A 7,920-nucleotide genomic window follows, 5' to 3' on the forward strand; every position below is an offset into this window, starting at 1 on the left:
CGGCAACAACCAATGTTACAAAGATATCACAGCACACAGTGACATTGACTGAAAGAAGAGGCGCTGAGGCTGGCGTGCAGCACTCAACAGCTCTTGTTATTGCAATCCAGACAGGGGACAGAAGGAGAAAAGTATGAAGGAATTGCGATAGTGAGACCGACTCTTCTGTGTATCTGCATGTCATGGAAAAAGGATAACTCTGTCATTCATGGCCGGTTAGCTCAGTTGGTTAGAGCGTGGTGCTAATAACACCAAGGTCGCGGGTTCGATCCCCGTACGGGCCAAGTTACGTTTTTTCTCTCAAGTAAACTCTTTTTTTCTTATTTAATCAAACGCTTGTAAATCCATACACTCTGTTACTCCAGTACACGTTCACTTTCCATTAGTCCTTCTTTTGCCACTTCTGACCAAAGCTCAAGCCGGGAGCGCCAGTAGAACAACACAAGTGCAAGAGATTGTCTCTCCAAGATGAGACACTGGCTCAGACTATGTCTCGTGAGAGGTGGAGGGAGACCAAGAGCTAATTATTAGATGCGTGGGGATAAGAGGAACATAACTCAGGTGAACAGTTTCTGGATAGTCATGCTATAGCTAGGATCAGCAACGTTACAGGGGAAAGGATAGGAAAATAATTAGGTGACAGAAGTATAGAAGTGGCTACAAGGGGGCGTGTCTCTTAACAGGGCCGAAAGATACACTGAAGGCGAAGGTGAAGTGAAATAAGAAGGAAAGATCAAAGGAAATCAACAGTGATTGAGAGAAAACTCACAAAGGCAAATTGAGCAAAAGACAGGACCTGGGGAGTTAGACTACTTCAATGCAAATTTACGCCGCAGATGAGCATGACAACTGACCCTTGTCCAGTGGTGCTGAAACAATCTTCAGTGTGGGGGTGCTGCCATCAAAGGGCTTCTGAAAATCCAGGAATCATACAAAGAACAAGTCCTGCAGAATGAGCCACGCACATTCAGAAAGAGTGGTGATGCGTTGGTTACTTATTGGTAATCTTCATTAGCCTTAGTCCATTGCGTCCTTGTGACAGTCATTACACAGTAAAGTGATGTCACCCTCCAAGAGGAAGAAAGAACAGGAGGATTCTTAAATGCTAGCGCCATGCACCCAACCTGGGTGCCAAGCCCTTGCCAAAGGACTGATGGGAAGGTGGGCAGGATTTAATGTTTGTGACAAGGACAAGATGGACTTAGGTTAATGCAGAGTTCAAAACATTGGTACTCAAATGCAAAACAGAAAATTTATTAAGCGATAATGCTTGACAAATGTATGCCCTGAGGCCCAAGTAACCACCCTAGGAATTTCATAGATTGTTACTCACTGGAATTCAACCCAGGAGGTGGCCATTCCTCTCGTAGACCATCCCTGACCTGGAAGATTTTCTAAAAAGCCTTGCAAAGCCAGAAAAATTGACAACTTAATCCACCTACTTGGAGTCATAAAAGTCACCTTCTTGTCTTTTCCAGGCTGTCCAAAAGTCACAAACAAGGAGTCGGTTTTCCTGAACTGCAGAGGCCTGGTGACATAAATGAAAAGAGCTCTTTAAACGTCAAGTGTATTCAACAAATGTTCCTCCGGAGAGGAAGGAGAGGGAATGAAAGAAGGAAGAATTATTTCCTAAGATCTATCAAAAATAGACTTAACCTTTGCAGCAAAGGTAGGGCTAGGCCTTAAAGTTACCCCATCTTCCAAAGTATCAAATGAAGAGAGGACAGCATTTTAAGGCTCCCAGCTCCCCAATTGTTCTCAGCAAGGTGATAGCAAATAGGAAAATAACTTTATAGGAGACAATCTTTAATTGTACAGTATCCAGATCCTCAAAGAGATAAAACTGCAAAGCCTATAAAAGAGTAGGAAGATTGTGAGTTGGAGAAAAGGGATTTCATTGTTCTTACCATTGACAAAAGATCATAACAGTCTAGACACCAAAGAGTGTAACATCGATGAAAGTTCAGAAAAGTCCCTAAAAGCCTTTATCGCAAACCAATGAGCTTTCAGAGTGGAAAGAGATTCAAGTGAAACCCATTCAGAAGAAAATGCAAAATAGCAGACAAACTACAGGTAGGTGCCAAAAGATCATGAGCAGAACATCACGTCTGAAAGGACTTCCAGTTCTTTGAGTAAGACTTCGAAGTAGAAGGCCTGCTGGAGTGCTGAATTAACTCCACTAAGGAAGAGGAAAGACCCTTTGCTAGCAGTCCAGACTTCTTAACCTCCAAAGCGATAGAGTGAGTTGGAGCAAGAAGGTCAGGGATGACGTTCTGAGAAGAGACACACTTGAGCAGTACCCAAGGAGGTAGAAGAGCCAGGGGTTCAGAAGATGAAACCATGACATCTCTGGCCAATCAGGGCCAACAAGAATCAAGTTCCCTCCCCCCTGCTGAGACTTGAAGAGAACCATCTGGATCAATAAAAAGGGGGGGAATGTATAAAGGAGACTTCTCAGCCACTTTATCACCAATACGTCCACTACCTAGGCTCCTTGTTCCGGAAACCTGGATCAGAATCGACAAAGATGAGCATTGTCCTTGTTTGAAAAGAGATCCAGAAAGGGTTTCACAAACTCTCGGCATATCTCTCAAAACAATGACCTGGATAACGTCAACTCCAGCAAATTTGGAAACCTCCAGCTGTCTGCCATCACATTGTCGGTGCCCTTGATGTGTACTGCCGACGTATGCAACAGGTTGATCTCTGCCCAATAGCCCAATTGTTCTGCTATTGCATTGAGGGATTTTGAAGGCATGCTTCACTGCTGGTTAATGTAAAAGACCGCTACCTTATTCTCTGTCTTTACTAGCACATTTTTCTGAGACAGATGATGATGGGAAAACTTCAAAGCCCTGAAGCTTACCATCAACTCCATCTACTTCCATGACCTCCGACTCTCTAGGAAAGACCACTTGAATCGACAGGATCAGTCCAACACAGTAGCTCTCCAGCCAGGTTTGCTGGCATCTGTTGCGAGGAATTCAGGAGGATGCAGCTGTATTAGTGTCCACTTAGACCAGTGGTCTTCAAACTCTTTAATGCCACATCCACCCAAAGGGAAAAAAAAACATTGGTGCCTCCCCTCTGAATTTTCCAGAATTCTTCTATCAAATTGACACTGTTTAAATATGTCTAGACGTATTTAAACATTGCAGTTAAGTTCTGTTACTGTTTTAAAAATGCAATCAAATACATGACCCCAAATATACTATTCTGGTCAGGCAGGCCTTACTAACCAATTGCAGCGTCATGCTCTGCTGAGTAAACTGATCTCACGGCAGTTAGGAATGCACAGGTCGGGTGGTGCCCGGCGCACGAAAGCGCGCCTTCTTGTGTTGTACTTCTCTTTGCGCAAATGCAAACTCAAATTTCCTGCACTGTGGTCGGCAGGAGAGACATGGGAAGGTGCAGTAGGGAAGGCTTGAGCAACAAACCGTTGGCTATGTTTTGTTGTTACTTTGTTGACATGAGCTAGAGTAATTTAAAGCAGAAGAAACGGCCAGACCTAAAAACAACTCTCTTACCTCCAACGCCGAATAACCACTATAATTAGAATATCTCAAAAGCAGCTGGCCTTGTAAACTTAATGAGCAAGCAAGCCGATGCATTTTGGGTTTTGTTGTAAAAGAATACAAATCCTATCCACCCTTTCCTTTTCTTCCGGCAACAACCAATGTTACAAAGATATCACAGCACACAGTGACATTGACTGAAAGAAGAGGCGCTGAGGCTGGCGTGCAGCACTCAACAGCTCTTGTTATTGCAATCCAGACAGGGGACGGAAGGAGAAAAGTATGAAGGAATTGCGATAGTGAGACCGACTCTTCTGTGTATCTGCATGTCATGGAAAAAGGATAACTCTGTCATTCATGGCCAGTTAGCTCAGTTGGTTAGAGCGTGGTGCTAATAACGCCAAGGTCGCGGGTTCGATCCCCGTACGGGCCAAGTTAAGTTTTTTCTCTCAAGTAAACTCTTTTTTCTCATTTAATCAAACGCTTGTAAATCCATACACTATGTTGCTCCAGTACACGTTCACTTTCCATTAGTCCTTCTTTTGCCACTTCTGACCAAAGCTCAAGCCGGCAGCGCCAGTAGAACAACAGAAGTGCAAGAGATTGTCTCTCCAAGATGGAGACACTGGCTCAGACTATGTCACGTGAGAGGTGGAGGGAGACCAAGAGCTGATTATTAGATGCGTGGGGATAAGAGGAACATAACTCAGGTGAACAGATTCTGGATAGTCATGCTATAGCTAGGATCAGCAACGTTACAGGGGAAAGGATAGGAAAATAATTAGGTGACAGAAGTATAGAAGTGGCTACAACGGGGCGTGTCTCTTAACAGGGCCGAAAGATACACTGAAGGCGATGGTGAAGTGAAAGAAGAAGGAAAGATCAAAGGAAATCAACAGTGATTGAGAGAAAACTCACAAAGGCAAATTGAGCAAAAGACAGGACCTGGGGAGTTAGACTACTTCAATGCAAATTTACGCCGCAGATGAGCATGACAACTGACCCTTGTCCAGTGGTGCTGAAACAATTTTCAGTGTGGGGGTGCTGCCATCAAAGGGCTTCTGAAAATCCAGGAATCATACAAAGAACAAGTCCTGCAGAATGAGCCACGCACATTCAGAAAGAGTGGTGATGCGTTGGTTACTTATTGATAATCTTCATTAGCCTTAGTCCATTGCGTCCTTGTGACAGTCATTACACAGTAAAGTGATGTCACCCTCCAAGAGGAAGAAAGAACAGGAGGATTCTTAAATGCTAGCGCCATGCACCCAACCTGGGTGCCAAGCCCTTGCCAAAGGACTGATGGGAAGGTGGGCAGGATTTAATGTTTGTGACAAGGACAAGATGGACTTAGGTTAATGCAGAGTTCAAAACATTAGTACTCAAATGCAAAACAGAAAATTTATTAAGCGATAATGCTTGACAAATGTATGCCCTGAGGCCCAAGTAACCACCCTAGGAATTTCATAGATTGTTACTCACTGGAATTCAACCCAGGAGGTGGCCATTCCTCTCGTAGACCATCCCTGAGCTGGAAGATTTTCTAAAAAGCCTTGCAAAGCCAGAAAAATTGACAACTTAATCCACCTACTTGGAGTCATAAAAGTCACCTTCTTGTCTTTTCCAGGCTGTCCAAAAGTCACAAACAAGGAGTCGGTTTTCCTGAACTGCAGAGGCCTGGTGACATAAATGAAAAGAGCTCTTTAAACATCAAGTGTATTCAACAAATGTTCCTCCGGAGAGGAAGGAGAGGAAATGAAAGAAGGAAGAATTATTTCCTAAGATCTATCAAAAATAGACTTAACCTTTGCAGCAAAGGTAGGGCTAGGCCTTAAAGTTACCCCATCTTCCAAAGTATCAAATGAAGAGAGGACAGCATTTTAAGGCTCCCAGCTCCCCAATTGTTCTCAGCAAGGTGATAGCAAAGAGGAAAATAACTTTATAGGAGACAATCTTTAATTGTACAGTATCCAGATCCTCAAAGAGATAAAATTGCAAAGCCTATAAAACAGTAGGAAGATTCTGAGTTGGAGAAAAGGGATTTTTCATTGTTCTTACCATTGACAAAAGATCATAACAGTCTAGACACCAAAGAGTGCAACATCGATGAAAGTTCAGAAAAGTCCCTAAAAGCCTTTATCGCAAACCAATGAGCTTTCAGAGTGGAAAGAGATTCAAGTGAAACCCATTCAGAAGAAAATGCAAAATAGCAGACAAACTACAGGTAGGTGCCAAAAGATCATGAGCAGAACATCACGTCTGAAAGGACTTCCAGTTCTTTGAGTAAGACTTCGAAGTAGAAGGCCTGCTGGAGTGCTGAATTAACTCCACTAAGGAAGAGGAAAGACCCTTTGCTAGCAGTCCAGACTCCTCAACCTCCAAAGCGATAGAGTGAGTTGGAGCAAGAAGGTCAGGGACGACGTTCTGAGAAGAGACACACTTGAGCAGTACCCAAGGAGGTAGAAGAGCCAGGGGTTCAGAAGAGGAAACCATGACATCTCTGGCCAATCAGGGCCAACAAGAATCAAGTTCCCTCCCCCCTGCTGAGACTTGAAGAGAACCATCTGGATCAATAAAAAGGGGGGGAATGTATAAAGGAGACTTCTCAGCCACTTTATCACCAATACGTCCACTACCTAGGCTCCTTGTTCCGGAAACCTGGATCAGATTCGACAAAGATGAGCATTGTCCTTGTTTGAAAAGAGATCCAGAAAGGGTTTCACAAACTCTCGGCATATCTCTCAAAACAACGACCTGGATAACGTCAACTCCAGCAAATTTGGAAACCTCCAGCTGTCTGCCATCACATTGTCGGTGCCCTTGATGTGTACTGCCGACGTATGCAACAGGTTGATCTCTGCCCAATAGCCCAATTGTTCTGCTATTGCATTGAGGGATTTTGAATGCATGCTTCACTGCTGGTTAATGTAAAAGACCGCTACCTTATTCTCTGTCTTTACGAGCACATTTTTCTGAGACAGATGATGATGGGAAAACTTCAAAGCCCTGAAGCTTACCATCAACTCCATCTACTTCCATGACCTCCGACTCTCTAGGAAAGACCACTTGAATCGACAGGATCAGTCCAACACAGTAGCTCTCCAGCCAGGTTTGCTGGCATCTGTTGCCAGGAATTCAGGAGGATCCAGGTGTATTAGTGTCCACTTAGACCAGTGGTCTTCAAACTCTTTAATGCCACATCCACCCAAAGGGAAAAAAAAACATTGGTGCCTCCCCTCTGAATTTTCCAGAATTCTTCTATCAAATTGACACTGTTTAAATATGTCTAGACCTATTTAAACATTGCAGTTAACTTCTGTTACTGTTTTAAAAATGCAATCAAATACATGACCCCAAATATACTATTCTGGTCAGGCAGGCCTTACTAACCAATTGCAGCGTCATGCTCTGCTGAGTAAACTGATCTCACGGCAGTGAGGAATGCACAGGCCGGGTGGTGCCCGGCGCACAAAAGCGCGCCTTCTTGTGTTGTACGTCTCTTTGCGCAAATGCAAACTCAAATTTCCTGCACTGTGGTCGGCAGGAGAGACATGGGAAGGTGCAGTAGGGAAGGCTTGAGCAACAAACCGTTGGCTATGTTTTGTTGTTACTTTGTTGACATGAGCTAGAGTAATTTAAAGCAGAAGGAACGGCCAGACCTAAAAACAACTCTCTTACCTCCAACGCCGAATAACCACTATAATTAGAATATCTCAAAAGCAGCTGGCCTTGTAAACTTAATGAGCAAGCAAGCCGATGCATTTTGGGTTTTGTTGTAAAAGAATACAAATCCTATCCATCCTTTCCTTTTCTTCTGGCAACAACCAATGTTACAAAGATATCACAGCACACAGTGACATTGACTGAAAGAAGAGGTGCTGAGGCTGGCGTGCAGCACTCAACAGCTCTTGTTATTGCAATCCAGACAGGGGACGGAAGGAGAAAAGTATGAAGGAATTGCGATAGTGAGACCGACTCTTCTGTGTATCTGCATGTCATGGAAAAAGGATAACTCGGTCATTCATGGCCGGTTAGCTCAGTTGGTTAGAGCGTGGTGCTAATAACACCAAGGTCACGGGTTCGATCCCCGTACGGGCCAAGTTAAGTTTTTTCTCTCAAGTAAACTCTTTTTTTCTTATTTAATCAAACGCTTGTAAATCCATACACTCTGTTACTCCAGTACACGTTCACTTTCCATTAGTCCTTCTTTTGCCACTTCTGACCAAAGCTCAAGCCGGGAGCGCCAGTAGAACAACACAAGTGCAAGAGATTGTCTCTCCAAGATGAGACACTGGCTCAGACTATGTCACGTGAGAGGTGGAGGGAGACCAAGAGCTGATTATTAGATGCGTGGGGATAAGAGGAACATAACTCAGGTGAACAGATTTTGGATAGTCATGCTATA

At 43.9% G+C, this 7,920-nt stretch overlaps 3 non-coding genes across 3 annotated transcripts; all 3 read left to right on the top strand.

The window, feature by feature from the left end:
* Positions 1 to 210: 210 nt before the first annotated feature.
* On the top strand, positions 211 to 284 carry TRNAI-AAU (transfer RNA isoleucine (anticodon AAU)). The gene has a single exon. It is a non-coding gene; the product is annotated as a tRNA-Ile (tRNA).
* Positions 285 to 3,874: 3,590 nt separating this feature from the next.
* On the top strand, positions 3,875 to 3,948 carry TRNAI-AAU (transfer RNA isoleucine (anticodon AAU)). The gene has a single exon. It is a non-coding gene; the product is annotated as a tRNA-Ile (tRNA).
* A 3,592-nt stretch (positions 3,949 to 7,540) lies between these two features.
* TRNAI-AAU (transfer RNA isoleucine (anticodon AAU)) lies at positions 7,541 to 7,614 on the top strand. The gene has a single exon. It is a non-coding gene; the product is annotated as a tRNA-Ile (tRNA).
* The last annotated feature ends 306 nt before the right edge of the window (positions 7,615 to 7,920 follow it).

This window comes from Pleurodeles waltl, chromosome 12 (genome assembly GCF_031143425.1).
Source record: "Pleurodeles waltl isolate 20211129_DDA chromosome 12, aPleWal1.hap1.20221129, whole genome shotgun sequence".
NCBI lineage: Eukaryota > Metazoa > Chordata > Amphibia > Caudata > Salamandridae > Pleurodeles > Pleurodeles waltl.